Source organism: Neovison vison, chromosome 4 (assembly GCF_020171115.1).
Source record: "Neovison vison isolate M4711 chromosome 4, ASM_NN_V1, whole genome shotgun sequence".
Lineage (NCBI taxonomy): Eukaryota > Metazoa > Chordata > Mammalia > Carnivora > Mustelidae > Neogale > Neogale vison.
The window spans coordinates 203276425-203297328 of record NC_058094.1 but is presented as its reverse complement, the minus strand read 5'-3'; the positions used below and the strand labels follow the sequence as shown (position 1 = coordinate 203297328).

The 20904-nt window shown below is 38.2% G+C and overlaps 1 protein-coding gene and 1 pseudogene across 19 annotated transcripts in view; both read left to right on the top strand.

The window, feature by feature from the left end:
- The window catches only part of CADPS2 (calcium dependent secretion activator 2), a 532394-nt gene that overhangs the window by 309244 nt on the left and 202246 nt on the right, over nucleotides 1-20904 (top strand). The gene's annotated exons all lie outside the window — the stretch shown is intronic.
- LOC122905273 lies at nucleotides 4-983 on the top strand (annotated as a pseudogene).

The window sequence follows — 20904 nt, the reverse complement described above, 5'->3', positions numbered from 1 at the left end:
ATTATGTTGAATAAAAGTGGTGAGCGTACACGTCCTTGTCTGGTTCCTGTTCTTAGAGGAAAAGCTTCCCATTTTCACCATCAAGTATGGTGTTTGCTGTGGGTTTTCATATTTGGAGAAGGAGTATCTTGATGTGTACAGCGTGCAGGCAGGAGTAGCTGGCCAGCTCACAGCAGTAATGTGTTTTAACTATTGATAAAACCCTAAAGAAAGTATATGATTGAGTTGAGACACTTCTAAAAGAAGGAAAAATAAATATTAAATAATTAAAAGATGAAACAAAACGGGGGTGCCTGGGTGGCTCAGTCTTTAGGTGTCTGCCTTCGGCTCAGGTCATGATCCCAGGGTCCGGGGATCAAGCCCCACATTGGGCTCCCTGCTCGGTAGAAGGCCCGCTTCTCCCTCTCCCACTCCCTCTGTTTGTGTTCCCTCTCTTCCTGTGTCTCTATCAAATAAATAAATAAAATCTTAAAAAAAAAAAAAAAAAAAAGAGAGACCAAAAGGCCATGATCAACAATGCCAGTATGTCAGAGGAGACAGAACAGGACTGCGTGGAGTGTGCAGCTCAGGCATTAGAGGAACAGGATGTAGAGAAGACACCTGCAGACCGTCCTAAGGGGTACAACCCCACCTGGCCCTGCATGGTGAGGGGGGAGGAACTTCAGTAGTTGGGTGACACATGAAACCAAACACTTCGTCCGCTTCTGTCTGGGCCAACTGGCCATTCTGCTATTTCAGTCTGGTTAAAAGTATGGCCTGTGTCACATACCCGTGATCCAGCCAAAAACAAGGATTGCCACCCAAATTCCAAATACCAGAGACTGAAATCTTTAGCCTTGTCTCAGGGAACCCCTCAATCTTTGAACGTTTATTGTGTTTCATACAGGTCAGTATCTGGACAAATTAGTTGTGGCAATAAAACAATTAGTAAAACACCTTCCATTTGCATTTTCTGTTCTGTACCTCTCTGCCCCATAGTTTATCTTCTCAAAATCCATTCCTTTAAAAAAAAAAAAAAACTATCGGAGAAATAGGCATTATCTACAATTTGTTCAATTCTAGAGTTGAAGGTGACCTGGTACTTGATCTTGGCTAGGGGAGAGGGGTCAGTCCTTCAGTCCTTGAGGTTTCTGTGAGATGTGATAGACTAGCCTTCTCACTATTCAAGCACTTCTCACCCACCGTGCAACCATTGCACTTGGAAGACTATCATGCAGAAGTGCGTGTCAGGAAATGGATGGCAGAGAAACTAAGCTTCCTCTGGCTGTGAAATAAGTTGATAATAAGTTGAGCTGATGAGAAATTTGCTGGGCTCTAGGTTATTCCTCTTCTCCGTTTCTTCCTGCCTTATCCCAAAAGGATGCTCTAAAGATTAAAGGGAGTCCTTTTTTTTTTTTTAAGATTTTATTTATTTGACAAAGAGATAGCAGGAGAGGGAACACAGGGGGAGTGGGAGAGGCAGAGCCTGCTGCTGGGTTTGATCCCAGGAGCCTGAGTTCATGACCTGAGCTGAAGTCAGATGCTTAATGACTGAGCTACCCAGGCGCCCCCCAGATTAAAGGTGGTCATAAAAGGGAAAATGAATCTTTTTGAGCAGCAGTCCTCCATGTGATTCTAATAAAGTCTTTCTGGGAATTTAAACACTAAGCCTGTTGCACTGTGATTTAACTAGCTGTGTAAGAAACCCCGTTAACAATTAAATGGATAAAGAATAAAATAAGGCAACGTTTCCAACTCAACCCCAACCTTTGACAACTTTCTTTTGCTCCTTCTCAGGCACCCATGAGGACTGCTACCAAGCAGCAGTGGGGACCTAGACTGGGCGACCTAAGCTCTAGCCAGCTCTGCCTGCGGGTTGCCTTGGGTCTGTAGTCACGTGCCTTCTTGGTTTCCTCATCTTGAAAACAGAATATTGAGCTCATTAAAAAATTTTGTTTTTTTCCAGCTCTGAAATTTCTTTCAATTTTATTTTAAACCTAAAACTTGATGTCCTAAGGAAAGTAAGGTAGAGTTAGTTTACATTCTTCGGGTAGGATGGAAACCAGTAAATGACTTGCAAGCCACCTCATTCTCTTTAAGGACATCTCCATAAACAGGAGGCACAGGGTACAGAGTGGTTAAGAACACAGGCTTTGGAGTTGGACCTGGGTTCAAACTGGAGCCCTGTCATTTTTAGGCAAACTTAGTCAAGTTCCTTAACTTCTCATAGCCTCACTTTTCTGAACTCTAAAGTTGAATTGTCCCGAGCGAGAAATGAGATGTACTCCTAAAGCGTGTGGCACAGTGACTGTTCCCTGCAGATGCTCCGTCAACTAGTAATGGTGGTTATCAGAATGAAGGTTATTTTAAGAAATTATAGTCCCATGAGCTGTAATAAAACCTTCTAGTTTTAAACACATTGTTAGATTTTATTTGGAAGAAAATTCTCAAAGACAGATGGGGAAATGGTGTGTTTATCATGATACCTTCAGAATATAAAAATTATGTCTCCCACTAGGACCCAGTGCTTTAATTGTTAGGCTTTAATGTGTTTTTATTTGACAACTACAATGGATGTAACTGCTGGTGGTGGTGGTTTGTGTGTGTATTTTTTCCTGCTAACTTTATTTTGCCTTCTCTCTGTCCAAAGGGAGAAAAAAGGAAAATAATATATATGAGCACTCAGATAAAGCTCAAGTTCTTAAAAACAAAACAAAACAAAAAACAAACATAAACAAACAAACAAAAAAACCAAACACCTGGAGATTATTTTATAGCAAGGAGAAGAGTAAGCTACTATGACTGCACTGGGCTAAAATAAAGGGGAAATTTCTAAACTTATTTTTTTAAAGGGAAAAAGCTTTCAAAGCCCATTATCTTAAATAACTAGTGATGTCTTCCTGTTTTTAGGACAGCGGTTAATTTTACTTTTCATTTTCTTGCTTAGATCATTAGACAAACACAGATCCTTTATAGGTCTAAGCAGGCTGTCAGGTTTTGCTAGTTGTGGTATTCAAATCTGTCCACTCTTCAGTAAGTTGTTGATCTCTGTTTTTACATGCCAAATAAGTTTTCATTTGTGTGTTTTAAGTTAGTTTTATGTGCCTCATTTAAGGAGGGATTGAAAAGTTGACTCAACACTTACTGATTCCAAACCATGCACTCTGTAGTTACCGTAGCACCCAAGACATTCATGTAGTTGAATAATTCCTCTAATTAAATATGCTGATGTTTTATGAAAATAATCTCTGGGAGAGGTTGGCATCATTGAGATGGGGGGTCTGAAGGTGCTGCTTGAGTGTTCTCAGCTGGTTCCTGGAACAGGCCCTTCCCAGTGGTGGACACTAACAAAACTCTCCCCCAACCTCTGCCCCCACACCTGTTGGTTCTCTGAGCTTGCGGGCGGGGGTGCCCATCCTCCCCACCCTCCACCAAAGAGTGCCTTTCTTTCCTCGCTGCCGGGTTTCTCTTTCGATGGGCTTCATTCTTGAAGCTCTTCTCATTACCCGAGGTTATATTTACTGGCTGTTGTTTGTCTTATCACTAGAGCGCTATCTCCGTTTGGGTGATTTGCTGTTGACTAATGCCCCACCCCCAACCAAGTCTAATTTCCAGAGGAAAATTTACATTGTTTTATTGCTATTTTTAAACCTAGTTGTTTAGAAAACTGCCTACTAATTAGTAGAAGCTAAATAAATACTAGAGTGTTCTCTTTCCAAAGAAAAAACAGAATGCAGAATTTATGTTCATTGTTCTTCTGTATTTGAAAGAAGCGTTGGATTGATTGGATATAAACTTCAAATTATGCCATTATCTAATTGGTACCACTCTTTGTTGGAATATGGTTCGAGATATTTCTCCAGAGGAATTACAATAGGTTTTAGTAGTCCAAAGCCTTAAATAGGACTAGAAATCTAGAGACTTATGAAAAAACGTATTCTTGTCTAAAAAACCTGAAATTCAAAGTCCTTAGACTGTCTTTGTGGAATCAGTAAAAGTCTTTTGCTTTTTTCTTTCTATAGTAATTCCTGATTTAAAAGTCATATTTATTTCAGAATTTATTCTGTCAGTTCTGTGTCATGAACACTTTAACTCCATTTACACTGGCCCCCCAAAAACTTCATGAAAATACTCTCCCCAACAACTGACAAAGAAGAACAAAGAGAAAGACCAGGGCCTTGATTGTCAGAGACAGGAAGCCTCAAGGGTCCATCAGAGGGGAGGGAGTGGCACGGGGAGGGAGGAACCAAGCCAAGCCAAGAACCTGTGAGTGTGGTCCGCTTGTGTAAAGATTGCAAAGAGGTCAGAGCCTAGTGTGGGTCCAAAATAGGAAGAAATTTAGGAGCCTGAAGAGTGCATGAACTAGAAAACAGGATGAAGCCAGGCAGTAGTTAAGGACCATGTTAGCAAAAAAAAACTAAGTCAATATTCATTGCTGCAGAGCTGGCCTCATTTGGACAAAAGAGCACAGTAGGTTTGGGGGGGAGGGGTGCTGTTAATGACTGACCCAAAGTGAAGAAAATGGGTGTTAGTGGAAAATAGTTATGGGTAGAACAGCACATGGGAATATAGAATCAATTAAATGAAATCTCTTTTAAAGTAATCCTAACTCTTCTCTGAGTGTATTTAGTCCTGGCATTCTTTTCACAAAGGACATCCGGTCCTAAGAAGTATTGCTAATCCTCTCTGTGTGATCATACTAGAGTTTAACAAAATGGGGCATTGGTAATGGGACATAAAATCACATCACAGCCACGGTTTCATATCAAGACTCTATTTGAAATGTCTGAAAATCATTCAGTTGATAATAAGGAAGATAGCAAATGAACTTGTTTCAGCTCGATGGATGGATGGATGGATGTTCTGATTATAAAAAGAATCATCACAACTTTAACATTAATATCACATAACTTTAACATTAATACCAGTGTTAATGACTTTAACATTAAGATCACATAACTTTAGCATTAATACCAGTGTTAATGACATGAAGAGAGAGAGCACAGAGTTCCCAAGTATTAAAATGTCTAATCACTCATCCTGGGACCCTTCATATCCTTAAGGATAGTACATTGGTCTCCACATTAGAAGAAAATTTTATTTTCATGATTTAGAAAATCAGTGTTGCCTTTAAAAAGTGTGAATATAGGGGCACCTGGATGGCTCACTGGGTTAAAGCCTCTGCCTTCAGCTCATGATGATCCCAGGGTCCTGGGATTGAGCCCCGCATGCGGCTCTCTGCTCAGTGGGGAGCCTGCTTTCCCCCTCCCTCTCTGCCTACTTCTCAGCCTACTTGTGATCTCTACCTGTCAAATAAATAAAATCTTTTTACAAAATGTGAATATATAATTTAGTGCCTTTGCTTATTTTGTATATCCATACTTCTGAAATTTTTTAAATGACTATGTGTTAGAGAGCTATAGCAGTAGATGAAACATCAGCCAGAAAATCTGAATATCTGCTATTTCTGCCTTTGTGAGATTGGTAACATTTTGGCCCATTAGGTCTTTAAGTTTGTCTTTAACCACTTCCTCCTCACTCAGTAGTTAATCCCTCTCTCTCCACAGTATTTCCAACAACAAATCTCTTTCCATTCCTTCTCCCAACACTAATTCAGTCTCTACCCCCCCGCCCCCACAAAAAAAACCCTATTTCAACACTTTTATACTGATCTGCCTGTATTCATCTGTTTTCCAAACTGTTCAGGATTTCAGAATACTACTTTTATTTCTGCCCCCAAATTTCGGTGCTTCCCACTGCTAATGGGATTACATTCACATTCTTTAGCCTAGCATTCCAATTCCTCAAAAATCTGGCCCCATGTAGCCTTTTTTAAAAGAGTTTATTTTTTTATTTGAGAGAGAGAGCACAAGCCAGGGGAGGGGCAGAAGCAGAGGGAGAGGAACAAGCAGACTCCTTGTTCTGAGCAGGGAGCCTGATGTGGGGCTCAATCCTAGGACCCTGAGATCATGACCTGAACTGAAGGTGATGCTTCACCAACTGAGCCACCCAGGTCCCCCTCACCCCACCATGTAATCTTTTTCAAACTTTTCACCTTCGGCTACTCAGTGCAAACCTCTAGCTTGAGGAAAATCAATCTGTTCACATGCCCAACCATGCTTTTACTAACTCAACCTTATTTCTTCCATTTATACTTAACTAGCATGGGTCTAGTACGAGGTTGCATGTTTTTTTGCACTAGTATGGTGTGCTGAGAAAAGACTTTTGTTTTCTCTGGAAGCTTTTTCAGGAGCAGACTGTCCACTGACTGCCAAATAACTTTGTCCCCACACCCCTGGTTTTGAGGGAACTGGTCATCTTCTCATGGGTCGTCTTATACCAGAAGAATGGGCTTTCCTTCGTTCTGTCTGCCTGGAACCTTCCTTACATAAAACCCTTTAGTCAGCCAGAATGGCCTTTGCTGTATTGAAAGAAGAGACAGGTTTATTTAGAAAATTCATTCTTTGTGCCCAGGGTGGGTTGATTATGTAAATGGATCCAATAAATGGACTCCCTTAACTTCATCTTTTGCCCTATATGTTCCTTCCAACATGGGGCTCAGCCACATGACTTGCTTTGGCCCCTGGAACAGTAGCAAACTTGGCACAGGCAGAGGCTTCAGAAAGCACTCAAGGAATTCTCACTTCCTGTCATGCTCTCTGCCTTCATCATGAGGACATACATATAGGCTCAATCACTACAGGAGCAGAAAGGAATAAGCCCAGTTGTTCTGGCCAAGGTCTCAGACGTGAGTGAGCTCCAACGAAATGAACAGAGCCAGCTAAGCAATTTAGGACTGACCCATAGCTTGACGAGTGGGTCATGTAGAGCCTTGATCAGATCCATAATAATGCTCAGTGAATAATAGGTTTATGAGAAATAATAAATGATTGATGTTTTAGGGTGATATGTTACATAACAAAGGCTGATACTGTGCACTCTTATCCCGCTGCCAAAGCCTATTCACTTTTTCCCCCTCTTCTACACATCAGATGCACAGAATTGGATTAGTCCTAATCCTTGGCCACTGCTATAGTCTATAATAGTTATCTACACATGTAATTGTGTATGTGATCTTTCCTGTATATTATGTATAGTATGCCTTCTATAAATATATGGTAATTTGTCCATTTTATCAAAATGGCATTTTAGTGATTTCCAGATTTTCCAGATTTTGGCTACTTGAGACAGTGTTACTACAAGCATCTTGTGTAGCTCTCCTGGTACATCTATGCTGTTTCTTTTGAGAGTTTACCTAAGAGTAAAAATGCTGAATTGATGACAGTGTAGCATTGCTACAATGCTTGTAGCATTGACAAGATAATGCTACCCTTTCTCAAGTTCTGCCAACAGTTGTAGCAATATGCATTGCCTTCAGCTGTAAGATTCTTTTGTCATCTTTGGCTTTTACCATACTGTCTTCTTTTGATAGATTTTCAGAAATTTTATTTTCTTTGTAGAGTTGTATATTCTTCTAAAGACAGGGAAGGAATCCTGACTTTCACTGTTACTTTGCATCTAGGCTTCAGAACGTTGGCCGACACAAATTAAATAATGACGGTTGGTTTTTATGTACTTTCAAATTAAGAGGCAGTTATAAAAATTACTTGATACTCCTCCTATTTCCACTTCAGGCTGACTTAGATATCCTGACCTTGCGTGCACAGACGCCCAGAACATCCTCTATCATAGAATTAGAATCATTCAGACTGTGGCCAGTTATGATTAGCTTCTTGTAGACTGGAATGTATTAGTCACCGTTGTTTGATCAGGTGTGGTTTTACCAAATGAGTCATTCATTCTGCAGCATTTATTGATAACCGTGTGCCAGACTCTTTGAGAGAAAGAATGGATGGGTGGAATCTGCGCTTAGAGTAGTGGTGTTTGGGCTGCCTGGCCGGCTCAGTTGGCAGAGCACACGCCTCTTGTCGGTGTTATGAGTTCAAGCTCCATGTTGGACGTAGAGATTATTAAAAAAAAAAAAAAAAGTGATATTTAACATTAATCAGCAGGAGAAATACATTAAAGCTCCTTACTTCCCCCGTTGAAGTAGAACAGCTGTTAACCTAATAGCATAGGCTTAGAAAATGAAGGGGCGCCTGGGTGACTCAGTGGGTTAAGGCCTCTGCCTTCAGCTCGGGTCATGATCTCAGGATCCTGGGATCCAGCCCCATATCGGGCTCTTTGCTCAGCAGGAAGCCTGCTTCCTCTTTACTCTCTGCCTGCTTCTCTGCCTACTTGTGATCTCTGTCTGTCAAATAAATAAATAAAATCTTTAAAAAAGAAAATGAAGAGAACTGTAAAATGAGGAACAAGCTGGCAAAATAGAGCATAATCATATAGAGAGAATACAGTGGTCTAACAGGTGATGCTTCTTCAATGACTTCGATATCCCGGTTGAAAAAAGATCCTAAATAAGTGGTTCACAAAATCTATTTTAAATGGTGGTTCGAAGCTGTTTCCAAAAGCCCTTATACCAGAATTCAAAAACAGACAATCTTTGCTTTTTAACTCCTTGTGGGTATTTGATAGACACACAGAAGTGCTGCTCAAGTCAGTTGAGTCTAATTTTCATTGGTCAGTGAAAGAACAAGAATATGAGTATTTGAGATCAGTATCTGTAGGTCGTGGTTGTGAGAATTGTGTTTTTATGAATATTGAATGAAACAAATACGGCACATATTTAAGAGGGATGAGAGGGCTCAACTTCGCTCATGAAATGTGAAAAGCTACAGGAGGAAAGCTAATCCACCTTGATCATCTAGATCTCCAGGCTGATATAGACTATGATGACCAAGGCAGAAAAATTGACTGAGTGAAGGGAATCAAAAAGTACAAACTTCGAGTTATAAGGTAAGTCATGGGGATATAATATACAGCACGGTGACTGGAGTTAATAATACTGTGTTGCATATTTGGACATTGCTAAGGGGAGTAGGTCTTGAAAGCTCTCATCACAAGGGAAAAATGCATGACTGGGAGGTGGTGGATGTTAACCAGACTTCCTGTGATCGTTTCCCAGCATATGCATGTATTGCATTGTTATATTGTACACCTGAAACCCATGTTGTCTGTCCTTCATACCCCAATTTCAAAAATGCATAAGGAGTGGACCTGAAATGAGTAAACTAGTGTAAGATGAGCGCGAAAGCTACAAGAGAACAGGAGGGTGATGTTTCAGGTGGGAAACACTTCAGGCAGTATGGATAAGCTTCTTAGAATAAATGATGAAACAGTGTCTCATCAAAAAGAGAATGTCAATAAGGCAAGAAATTATTTTAAAAATCTGGCATTTAAAAATTAATAATGCTTTTCCATTACCACTTTAGCTTTAGACAGAAATACACCTTTTTTAAAAATATTTTATTTATTTATTTGACAGAGATCGTAAGTAGAGAGAGGCAGGCAGAGAGGGAGGAAGAAGCAGTCTCCTTGCGGAGCAGAGAGCCTGATGCAGGGCTCGGTCCCAGGACCCTGGGATCATGACCTGAGCCGAAAGCAGAGGCTTTAACCCACTGAGCCAACCAGGCGCCCCAACACAAATACACCTTTTTATTCAAAGAAGGACACGTTTCCCATAAGTTTAGCCTTTGCCTTGACCTTAAGGCACAGTTGTAGACTTCTGATAGGTTCTGTTTACAATTTCAAAACTTGCACTTAATTATAGACATCTCTATTGTTCAAAGGTTTGACCATTAGACTTTCTAAGTAGATCTGAGAGAATGAAGTGTTAGGTACCATGTTTTAATTTTATGGCATAGAATTGTATAGTCTGTGTAACACTGAGATGTTTTCATATTATAGTAGTAACAGGCATTATAAAAAATGAGTTACAAGGGAATCATCAAAGAGGGCATAAAAGTCTACCTAATACTCTTAAAAGTTTAGATATTTAAAAGTTAGAAATGAAAGTCCTTCTTTATTCTCTGATCCTATCAGCAATATTAATAATTTTATGCATATATCTTCATTATATTAATATATTTGATTTAGAGTAGTTTTAGAGGTCTCATTTTCAGCTCTGATATTTTTGCTCCCATCAACCATATTAATGTTCTGACCATTAAAGTCATTTCATGAATAAATGGGTTAAAAATTATTTCTTAATTAAAATTATTCCTGCAACTTGCATTTCTATAAAATCAATTGGTTGTAATTATATAAAATGAAAAATTGAACTTTATGATACAGAGCACAAATTGCATTAATGATTGATAGGTAATATGCATGAAATGAAAAATTATGAGGCAGAGAGGAGTAAGTGTTTATCCTGCTACCAAATATTCGGTGAATGGATTATAGCTGTGATCGTCCCTTTAATGTTTCTCATAGTAATTGTCAGGAAGAGGTATGAAGAATCATGGGACCTTAATAATATGTCTTGCCATTTTAATTGCTGAGACAAGTAAGAGAATCTTAATTGCCAGGAGACGCATTACTAATTAAAGTGTCATTCTACATTCATTCTGAAATAATTAGTTTGACTATTTGTAAGAGCTGAGATATAAATTTAGTTCCAAACTCAACAGCATACCCACAACAGACTTTGTTAAAATGATTTATGGTTAAGAAAGGTTAACAATCATAAAATTTTTAATGTTTCTTTAATTTGGTACAATTTAATTTTTATTGGATTATTGAACTTGAAAGAATGGAGTTCATAGAATCATAAACTTTAGTATGGTTTTTATATTGCTGTAACACTAAGTTGAATTCCTAAATTCCTTTCGGGTTTCGGGGATATTGATATTTTGTTTTGGCATGTATCACAATTCGGGAAAAACCTTTAATGAATAAATGATGTCAACACAAAGTTACATGATAATGTATGAATTATAAGGTCTGTTAACACTACATGGCAACTTATATATGTAGTTATGATTCAACAGACTTTTAAAATTCAAGAATAAAATAGTAAGCTTGAGATTGTGTACATTGTTGCATATTATTCTAGGTCATTTCTTCTTACTATGTAACATTCCATAGTTTTTATCACATTTATCTATGCAATCTTCTAACAATGAACACCTGAATTGTCTCCATCATAATAAGTAGTACTCCCAATTGTCTCCCTTTGTGTCCATTTGTAGGCCTATGTAAAAATTTCTCCACCACATGTAGCCAGGAATCAGACATACACATACTTAATGAAGTATTCCAGGATTGCTTTCCAGCTTATCTGTTCCTATTACAATCCTACTTCCCTGTATCATTACCCCAAATTAGTACATGTACATTTCTAATTGTTGCTTTTCCTGATGAGTGGGAAATAATGTTTTATTATGTTTCCTAAGTTTGAATGTCTATTCCTATGCCTTTCTACTACTCAGGCTTCTTTTTTTGTGATTCATGTGTTCATTCTTCCCTGCCAATTCACTTTCCGTTTTAAATTCTTTTCATTGTTTTGTGAATGTTCTTTTTCTGTACAAACACTGTCTAGTAGAACTTCAGTGATGGAAATAGGTACCTGGACCATCCAGTAGGTTGAACTGCTATGATCTAACTTGAATTCCCAGTTTCTTTCAGCTCCACAGGGTCTTAAACTCCACGGGGTCTTGATATTTTTTCATTATTTTATTTATCACAATGTGGAGACTGTATGTGGCTTTAAATACTTACAATGTGGCTAGCATGACTGAGGAGCCAACATTTTTATTCTACTTAATTCTGTCTAAATTTAAAAAGAGCATTTGGGTGGCTTAGTTAAGCATCCTACTCTTGATTTCAGCTCAAGTCTTGATCTCAGGGTCTTGAGTTCAAGCCTAGTGTGGCTATTATTTTATCATAATATAATCTCCATAAAATAAGGCAGAAGACACAGGACAATATTAGACAACATTTAAATATTTTCCAAAGCTAAAAACTATAGAAAAAATTATGAAACAATGTCTCATCTAAAAGAGGATGCCGGGACACCTGGGTGGCTCAGTCGGCTAAGTCACTGCCTTCACCTCAGGTCATGATCCCGGGTCCTGAGATCAAGTTCCCCATCGGGCTCCTTGCTTGGCAGGGAGCCTGCTTCTCTCTCTGCCTCTGCCTACCACTCTGCCTGCTTGTGCTCTCTCTCTCTCTCTGACAAATAAATAAGTAAAATCTTTAAAAAAGAGAGAGAGAGAATGTCAATAAGGAAAGAAATTATTTTTAAAAATCTGGCATTTAAAAATCAAAAAATAGGGGCACCTGGATGGCTCAGTGAGTTAAAGCCTCTGCCTTCGGCTCAGGTCATGATCTCAGGGTCCTGGGATCGAGCCCCACATCGGGCTTTCTGCTCTGCAGGGAGCCTGCTTCCCTTCCTCTCTCTCTTCCTGCCTACTTGTGATCTCTGTCTGTCAAATGAATAGATTTTTTTTAAAAAAATTTTAAATGGATATTAAAAATTCACTAAAGGGACTCAAAAGGAGATTAGAGCTGGCAGAAGAATCCATATAAATGATGATGGGCAATTGAGGCTATCCAGTCCAAGGAACAGAAATAAAGGAGGGGAAGAAAAAAGGAACAATGATTGTCCAGAGATGGCTGGAAATCCATGTAGCACCACCAACAGACACCTAATGGAACTCTCAGAAGAAAAGCCAGAAAAATAATTTGAAAATAATGGCCAAAACCTTCCCAAATTTGATGAGAAATGGTTTTTTGTTAGTTTTGAAAGATTTATTTGAGAGAGCGAGAGAGAACATGAGCTGTGGGAAGGGATGGAGGGAGAGGGAATAGCAGACTCCTTGTCAAGCTAGGAGCCAGTCTCAGGGCTTGATCCCAGGATGGGATCATGATCTGAGCCGAAGGCAGATGCTTAACCCACTAAGACACCCAGGGGCCCTGAGGAATACTAGTTTTTACATCAAAGACGTTCAGGGACCTGCAAGGAGAATAAATACAAAGAAATCTGACAGATTCACAATTCCAAAAAAAAAAATGTGTGGCCAAAAATTAAAACTCATGGCATAAATATTTAATATTTTACCTGTGAAAAATAATTTTGACTAGATATGAAAGAATTAGATTCTAACATGGCATGCGTACCATGTTGCATCAAAAAATAGTATCTATTGGAATTTTATAACAAATATTTCCTTTCTTGTCTCACTCCACTGTTAGGTATATACCATTTTTGAAGCAGACTATGGTTGTTAAAGTCATTCAGTGTCTGTGTGTGAATGTTATGAATCATCATCAATTTATAGATAATGAATTTGGTGATTTGTATTCTTTGCCAATGCTGAGAATATTTGTATCTAACTTAACTTAATAAAACATTGTTTTCTGTAAATGTAAGGATGTTCAACATCAGAAAACCCACCAATGTAAATCACCATACTGATGGTTAAAGGAGAAAAAAGTATTACTAATTTTATATGGGAAAGTATTTGCATTTGGTAAAGTTTAGCCATTTTCTTGAGTTTTGGAAAATATTTAAATGTTGTCTAATATTGTCTTGTGTCTTCTGGCTTGTTCTGTGGAGATTATATTATAAAATTTGGGTTTGAAGAAACCCAATTACAAACATGATTTCTATAAGGATCACTTGCCCTATTACAGATTTTCTCCCTTTCTCTAATAGAGGTGGTCTAGGGTTTCTTCTACTAAGGTCTTCTTATCCCCTCATCCTCTGGTCTGGTTGGAAATTAAGAGTAAGACTTATGGTGAAGTTCTTTGAAAAAGTTCTAAAAAGCTCCAAATAACATGAGAGTCATTTTTGGTGGTGATGGTTTCAATATTGCATCCCATCAACCTGCAATCTCACCATTACCTTTTATTTATTTATTTTTAAAGATTTTATTTATTTGACAGAGATCACAAGTAGGCAGAGAGGCAGGTGGGGGATGGTGGGAAGCAGGCTCCCTGCCAAGCAGAGAGCCCGATGCGGGGCTCAATCCCAGGACCCTGAGATCATGACCTGAGCCGAAGGCAGAGGCTTTAACCCACTGAGCCACCCAGGCGCCCCACACCATTACCCTTTAAAACAAGGTCTATTTGCCATGGAATTCTTGTCAACGTTTCATCAGTGATGCAATGATATTCTTCATTAGTTCTGAAAGGAATGTATGGTCAATAGAAGTAATAGCTTGTGCCCCTTCTGCATAAGTCAAGTCATGTGAGTGTACTGGAAGGAGTCCTTGACCGCAGCAAGCAGCAGTTGAAGTAGGACATGTATCCATAATCTGGTAGGATATTACCCTTTTAGAGTACACATCAGTTACACTACTAATTAGCAAGATGATAAAGCATATGATTTCTTATACCCGTGATGTCAAAATAAAGCAAAGTAATTGCTTTCAATATATTTAAAGGAGCTAGGCCCTTTATATATAATCTTATTTAGTTCTTACAGCATGATGTGAGAATATATATGATATAATTTATTTGACTTATTTATATATGTCACTTATATGATATTGAAGTCACTATTACATCAATTTACAGAGAGATTCCTGAGGCAAAGGAAGTTCAGGAATTTGATGAAAGTCCTATAACTTGTTAGTGACTGTGGTTTAAACCCATTTGTCTGATTCCAGAGTTTGTTTCCTAAACCATTAGACAACACTGCCTAATAACACAGAGTACTTTTCTCAAGGGATTACACTAGGAGTTCACAGAAGTCAAATGCTGCCAAAGGCCAGGCCAATCAAGTAAGTGCATGAAGCCATTAAGAATAAGGTCATGAAGAGTGGAGAAGTCTGGATTATGGGACTCGAGAGAACATGAAAAGCAGTTCAAACCGTCTCTTTTTAATGCTGTGCCTTCAAAGCACATCTGCAGGCCAGATTTGTCCCATAAGGTCACCATTTTGCATCTCTTGGTTTATGGAAATGATCTCTCTCTGTTCTTACCTTTGAAAAATTTTTAAGGCTTTGCTGATAGCCACAGACTCAGAAATAGCATTTATTTTTTAATGAGTAGGGGACCTTAAGGAGTTACATATTTTTTCATTGATTTCATTGAGGTAAGAGAATGAAAGGAATTTTATAATATTTTTGAAACTTTCATATGTTCACTTAAAATAATGAAGTCCTCAATGATGAACACCCCTCTTACTCTGCCATCTAATCAAATTATCTTTTCCATTGTCTCTATTGTGGTTACCTGATATTAAGGTTTTAGAGGTTTGGCACTCATCATGGTTACTGAATAACTAATTGGAAAATCCCAAATATCAGGGTCTTTTTTTTTTTTTAAGATTTTATTTATTTATTTGACAGAGAGAGACACAGTGAGAGAAGGAACACAAGCAGGGGGAGTGGGAGAGGGAGAAGCAGGCTTCCCACCCATCAGGGAGCTGGATGCGGGGCTCGATCCCAGGACCCCGGGATCATGACCTGAGCGAAAGGCAGACACTTAATGACTGAGCCACTCAGGCGCTCCGATATTAGGGTCTTGATTTAGGACATAATTCAACATCGGTCTAATATATTTATTCATCTTCTTAGAATTGTGTCCATCCGTAGGCTTGGAATGATAATATCTTAATTCGTAAGTATGTTTTAAGTCTGTGTCGTGGTCATAAATAGAAAAAGCAAATCTGCAAAACCTTTTAGCCAAGTGAATACACTTGATCGCCTCTATGTAGTTATTTTGCTAAAATAACATTTAGATGCTCTGTGGGGAGGGCTTTGTGGAAATAGGCTTTACATGTTATAAACTTACAGTATTCCTAGTTCAAGGAATTTACCTTAGAACAAAGCAAATAGTTTAGATTGCTTAAATATAACGTTAGGTAACTAAAGTCCTCCCGTTAAATGCTCTAGAGTTTAGATAAAAATCAAAATCATCCCTTTAAAAGAGCTCAATAAATAGAATTTCTTACCACTCCTAAATCAACGGCAAATTAGGTAATTCACGGGGCTGGAGATGTGAATATTATATAATGAGGATAATAAAGGAGTTGAATGTGCTCTGCCTCGGGTGCACGTTAGTAGCTAATTCCAATAAGAACGCTTTGCAATCATTTGCCGGTTGAGATGCGTGTGTTCAGCTAAATGGAAATCTTGGACGTTCTCTCATACACTCCATTATTTGTAATTGAACACCTGATTCCTATCATGCAACAAATTAACATCTGCACTGGATCTGTCTTTTATGCATATGGATACAGTGATTAGGATTTTGCCGATAGGCAGATACTTGAAAACAAAAAGACAACATTGTGAAACACTTCCAGCCATAATTTTTGATTACATATTGAGAATCGTTTAATTATCTTACTCCATTTAATTAGCCCCTCTACTTAGGTCAATTGCTTTTTTTATTAGCATGACGTGTTGGCAATTTGTTAATTGGCATGAAATAACATCAGACTTTACTGGGTATTATAGCGTGCGTAAGGAAGTTACGGGAAATGCAGGGAGGCAAAGGTACTCACTAGTCCCCTCACAGCATTTGCTGGTGTCACCGAAACCTGTATTTCTGCCCTTTAAATTAATGTTCTTCTAGTATGTCGAACGAGTTTGTTAGTTCGAGTAGTAACAAAAATGTGCAGACCCTGGGTATACATTTGAAATAGAAGGTGCTTTTCTGAAATTAAGAGAATAATAAAAAGTGAAGAAGAGGGCTGCCTGGGTGGCTCAGTCAGTTAAGCATCTGCCTTCAGCTCAGGTCGTGATCCCAAGGTCCTTGCTCAGCAGGGAGCCTGCTTCTCCCTCTTCCGCTGCTCTTCACCCTGCTTCTGCTCTCTTTTCTCTTTCTCTCTCACATAAATAAATTCTTTTAAAAAAGTGAAGAAGAGATGGAAGGTATAGTAGCTGACAGGGATATAGGCAGAGAGATACATACATGCATGTAAGAAAGTTCTTAGGATTCAGTCGGTATCAAGCCTTTAAGCTCCAGCCCTCTTTGCCAGTGTTTTCTGTTTTAAATAATTTTGGCATAATAGCAGTTTCCTTTTGTAGCTCAAGCCCCTCAGTTTAGTGATTCCATATATAGTCATCAAAGTAAAAAAAAAAAAAGAAAGAAAGAAAAAAAAAGTAGAAGCTGAGGCATTTTTAAATGAATTACAGAATATAATCCACAAATATCTATGGCGTGTATGTAAAGATATTATAACACCTAAGAAGAAAAGTTTTTTCCTTCCAAAGACTTCCTCTAGGATATGGCACAGACAGCCACCAGTCTCCTGCGCTGGGGAGGCCGATGTGGGGCCACAGCCCATTTCACCACTAACTGCTAAGTAACTATTGCCTTATATTCAATCATTTAAGTACAAATCACTTTTTTCCCCTAAACCCTAAATTATTATCACAATTTTGAGGAAATAATGTGATGGTGAGAATGGAGAGCACAGAATAAAGTTGGTTTTCCTGTTAGTCATTTCTTTATATTCTACTTTTTTCTAAATAGGATTTGGGGTTACATCATACTACCATAAATTTAAAGAGCTTAAAGAGATTTGGGGATTACTTGGCCCAACATTAATGTTGTAGAAGGAAAACCCAGAGGGCAAGAGGGGTAGGTCTCACTACAGTAGGCTCCAGTTTTACTACAGAGCTGACCCGTGCTGAGGGTATGCTGGGCAGAGCACCAGGGTGGACATTCTGGCAAATACAAAGATAAATTTACTTAAGCTCCGTCCCAGGGAGAACCCTTTTCCTTTCTTGTCAGTAATTTTTTCATCCACTTGGGGGCACTGTGATCAAATTTTAGAAGAACAGAAAAGTTACTTTGATTTCTGTCACTTAGAAAAGGAAATCTTAACCGATTATATACTTTTAGGTAAAAATATATTTTCAGATAAACAGGCGTGGCTGTGGTTTTTGGAGTGTGTTAATGTTTGGTCTCTGGCCAGATTCTCAGGCCTGATCTAGTCTGGGTCCAGCAGTCTGCATTTTCACAAGCTCTCTGTGTAAGATTTCATCATTGGCTAACACTCGAAAACCACTGAATTAGGATAAGTGGGTTTTGACGTGTTTTTGAATTTCTAGCTGTTCAAAAATTATTACGTTAAAAATTGTGTATCAGATATGCCTGAAATATTGTGAAAATATATTTCCAGGAAATATATTTTATAAGTAATACACTATAAGTAATACACCACAAGTCAATGAGTCTGAAAAAATAAGCTGGTTTTGGCCCATGATTATATTTGGGTCCATAGGAATCAGAATGGTTAGCTGATCCATCACTTTCGCCCCCCCCCACCCTGCCACCCCTGCCAACAAATTTTTTTAATCAAATGAAAATTTGAAATACTACTTGCTTTTATAGATTAATCAGTCAGTTAATGGAATTTCTCAAATCTAACTCTGTGTGATGACATCCAGACATGGCCTAGATTTCAACATCGTGCTGCAGATAGTATTTCTTTCCAGTTTATAAGTATCTTTACATTTAAAGATCTATCAATGGTTGGGTTATCAGATTCTCCTGTGAGGCAATTAAGACACCAATCATTAGAGGCACCTGGCTGGCTCAGTCTGTGGACCTGGTGGACTCTTAATCTCAAGGTCAGATTGAACCCCATGCTGGGCCTAGAATTTACTTTAAAAAACAATCCAAAAAATAAGAAAAGTTTTTAAAAAATCATTTAATCTATTTACAGTTAGTAAAAATAGACTCTGCTGAGACCAGTTTTAGAATTCTTACCCATCTAAGTGTAACATTTTGTATTGCAAATATACTAATTCTTTTTTTTTAGTAAGTAGTTTTGTTCCTCTTTTCCTGAGAGTTCGTGGAAACTACTGGAAGGAAATACTGCTGCACTTAAGAGAAGAACTCCAGACCTCTAATGCTTTAGTCAGGAGGGAAGATCTGGAGATCGGGGTGACCAGATGGCAGGATTGGGACTGTGAGTTTTCCCTTCCTGAAGAGAATCTCTCACATCCTTCAAACTATGCGAGTCCTGTGATATGCCCTGTTTCCGCCTCATTTCTTTTCTCTGCCACTGTAGACATTCCTTCCTTGTTTCTCTTTGTTCAGTTAAGGTAGTGTAGAACTTCTGAAAGTCTTTATGCTGAGAGAACAAATGATAAAGTCACAAAGAATAGGAGAAGCTGCCTCTAAAGGTCGCCATCATTCTCTTGGCTTCTGACAGTTCACCTGCTCGTCTGATAAACGCCCTCTCCCCAAAAGGCTGACCTGACTTAGATGGCACCCTTTGAGAGTCCCCTACTGTTTTGCTTTCTGTCTTTGCTCCAAATGAAGACTCACATCTTAACACCTGCATCTGGGGGATGGCCTCCTGTGTAAGGAAGCACTTTCTTATTCACAACCCAGCCAGCAACCAGGACGGGATGCCTCTCAGCCAATTTGCAAGGGGTGGTCTTGATGTTACTGATCTGAGCTAAAGACCACATCCTCCAGAGGTAGGAAGGAAACTCTTCCATGAACATATCGTTTTATGGATATAGCAGCTGGGGACCTTTCCTTCACAATGAACTATAATCAAAATGAATCTTGTGGCAAAGTCAGAAAGTATAAATATTCAATGAATATTGCTAGATAATACTTAATGGTAGTCCTTAACATAATCTTCGTAGTATTAAAAGTATCAAAAGTGGTTTATAAACTATCTTTGTTGTGATTTTCAGCAATAAGTACACCTACCTTATAGGATTATTGTATTAACTGAGATAAGGTATGTGAAATACAACGGACAGTACCAGCAATTTAATAAATCTCAAAAGATAAAATGTAACCTTTTACAAAAAAACAATGAAATGAATTGATAATAGTTGAAGAATATCTGTGTAGAATGTATATTATGACAATATATTCTATTGTAATATTATAGTCTGCCATTTTACTCAGTTTTTTGTTTTGTTTTGTTTTGACTTTTTGTTACTTGCTGATGGAATAGAAAGGGTAATTAACTTGAATGCTAGCAGAGTAAGTCTGACCAGAAACCTTATTTCAGACTCTATTGTTGAAAATTCCCTTAATATTTACTAGAATTTTGTGTTGCTTTTTAGAGTTCATAAATATATTTTAACTTTATTTGATGATTGAGGAGCATTTATTCACCTATGGTCATCTTTTTGTAAATCTCAGACTTGTGAGAATTCCTATGATAACTTATCTTCACTTTTCATAGTATTTTCTACATCATGTTAATATTTCTGGGGAGCATATCTAGTATCCTGAACTATACAAAGTAAATATTAAATATCACTAAAGAGCACTATTTCCAAGATAGGTCTTATAATCTTTGAAGTAAGTTTGTTTTCTTGTCTATTTCCTTCTGATTATAGAGCAAAGGCCAATAGGAAAAGTCCTCCGATAAACTGAAAATTATCTGGATCCTTGTCAATTACAGTTACATTGTAATTTATAACTTTCTAGTTCCTGCATCCTATTGAAAAGCAGATCTGTATGTGCTACCAGCTGAGTCAACCCCCAGACCCCAGGATGTAATTATGATAGGGACCTTCAAACAAGACTCCCATTTAATTTTCCTAGGAAAAAAATATGCCTCCTTAATTGAAAATGAACGAATCTCAAATTTCTTTGTGGTTCTTCTGCTGTTTAGTGCCACCATAAAAAGAACTGGGGGAAAAAGGGTACAGGTCAGTGTCTTCTCTGTACTACTTTTTTTTTTATTATGTTTTATTATTGGGGTTTTAACTAGCAAGAAAAATTCAGAGAATGGGGCATCTGGGTGGCTCAGTCTGTCAGTCTCACGGTATCAGTCCCCGTGTGAGCATGAAACCTATTTGAGATTCTCTTTCCCTATGCCCTTCTCCTGCTCATGCTTTCTCACTGTGTCTTTGAAAAAAAAAAATCAAAGATACTTTTGGAATGGTTTTATTAATTCTTCTCTGTGAAGTAATCTTGATATTTTACAAATTTATGGAACACCATTCTAATCTTTATCCCTAGCTATATGTCTAAATGGCAGAGGGCTTCTGCTTATATTTGTTTTAAAACTAGATGCTGGTATATTTTTTTAATAAGTAGTAAAATGGTTATTTATCTCCTTTGCTTCGTATGTATTTTTGT